Source organism: Talaromyces stipitatus, genomic scaffold (assembly GCF_000003125.1).
Source record: "Talaromyces stipitatus ATCC 10500 scf_1105507295523 genomic scaffold, whole genome shotgun sequence".
NCBI classification, from domain to species: domain Eukaryota; kingdom Fungi; phylum Ascomycota; class Eurotiomycetes; order Eurotiales; family Trichocomaceae; genus Talaromyces; species Talaromyces stipitatus.
Window position 1 is genome coordinate 1 of NW_002990113.1, and position 1,960 is coordinate 1,960.

Consider the following 1,960-nt stretch of genomic DNA (forward strand, 5'->3'; position numbering starts at 1 on the left):
ACTGGGTGGAGCACCACTAACAATGACGCTGGACCTGTTCAAGTGTGGGCCCGTTCAACTGTGGATTTGTTTAAAGTGCTCCGTGGAATATTGTTGAAATCTTACCAGCATTTTGAAAAACGTGTTTACTTATTGAACTTAAAGATTGACTATTTACATTTTGTAAACTAGAGAATACATCATTCCAAGAGTAGCTATGCTTCCATGTGTTTTTCAATACAAGTGAGGCCTTTACAAACTTGGTCAGGGGCTGTGGTACAGTTGGCAGTTTAGCTACTGAATGTGACGGTTCGACGTGAGGTTATTCGGAAGCGGGGAAGTGGTTCCAGCTATGCGACTCCGGATAGGGACCGTTGGGTCCACCAAATATCTCCAGCGTTTGATCATCTGTCGTCGGGCGTCCACTCTGCTTTTGTGTAGCCCAGGCGTCCAGCATTCTATCCAAAACTCTCCATGCATGGTCTTCCGAACGACATATTCCAGTCAAGGGCGCCTCAAATGAGGTTCCATAGTCCTTGTTGACGATTGCGCAGTACGTTATCCAATCGTCCGTTTCAACATAAATATCATAGTCACCATCGCCCCAGATTATCTGGTAATTGGTCTGGATGCGTTGGGCCCGAGCGAAAGGTAGGATGATTAGGGTTAGGGTTCAACCCTAACCCTTTTATTGTCCAACTCTGTTCAACTTATCGGATTGGTGGGTTAACTCCAGTCCAATCCTGAAAAATTGTTTACAAGGATGGCCTTTGGATTCTACACCTTGTTGGAAATCCGGATTATCTGACACAACTCTGTTCAATTTTTTTCTTGAGGATAGATGGATACCGTGCCATACATAATAATGCATTGTAGCCGTCTTGGCATTTCTCTCAATGTAAGTTTAGCCCCGCTTGGCGCAGGGACTGAGGAATAATCGAAGAGAGTAAGATCCCGACACCAGTTTTGCTTAAGCATGTAGGGTTACTTTAGGTTTATAAACAATCTACTACGTACCGAGCACTACTATGGCTGGGGCCGGTAATTTTGTTAGCACGATTTTTTTACAGGGGTTGAAATCCAACGAATTCTGCCAGTCATATCTGATTACTAATCTAATATTTTGTATGACCACCTCGAGCATCTATTACAGCTTGGCATCTAGCGTGCATAGAGTCAATGAGCTCCTTCAAAAACTGCTCAGGCAGTGCATCCCAAGCAGCTCGTACAACCTCACGGAGTCGATCATAAGAAAGTTGCTCATCATCTGGATATTGTTCTTGAATCCAATCCTTCATCCAATTCCATACTGCTTCAATTGGATTGAGATCAGGTGAGAATGCTGGCCAATAAATTGGATATATCCCACGAGAATGAAGCTCTTCGAGAGTCTCCTTACTCGCATGGCCAGGTGCCCCATCCTGCATAAATTGAAGCCAGATATCGTCTCGTAATAAGCGAATATAGCCATCAATAATTGGTATAACCCGTTGACAATATCTCTCCGAGTTAATAATTCCCCATTCTTTCTCCCAGAATAAACACGGACCCTTGTTATTCCCATGAAAAGTAGCCCAGAACATCCATCCACGTTTCCGTGCAGGAGAGGATCGTATGCAAGTCTCTTCTAACTCTTCACCAGCCTTTCTAGTTACCCAGATTCTCGTATGAAATCCTGAAGTAACCCATGTTTCATCAGACCAAAGGATACGATTCCATTGTTCAGTCGTCCAATTCAAATGCTCTAGGGCCCAGGCAAGACGTACTTGTTCATGTTTATCTGATAGAGGAGGTTTATTAAGAGCCTTTCATCGTGTATAACCTCGTTTTTTAAGAGCTCGAGCCAGGGCGTGCTTTCCAATAGATAGGTTAAGCTCTTGTATAACCTTATAATAAAGGCATACGTCGCGTACGCTTCGAAGAAGTAATCCATTCGATAATATGATGAACTTCAGCCTCGGAGAGCTTCGGAGGGTTGCCA

The 1,960-nt window shown here is 43.8% G+C and overlaps 2 annotated features.

Annotated features, from left to right (window-relative positions):
* Positions 1–1,097: 1,097 nt before the first annotated feature.
* Positions 1,098–1,898: a mobile genetic element.
* Positions 1,230–1,865: a mobile genetic element.
* Positions 1,899–1,960: the final 62 nt, after the last annotated feature.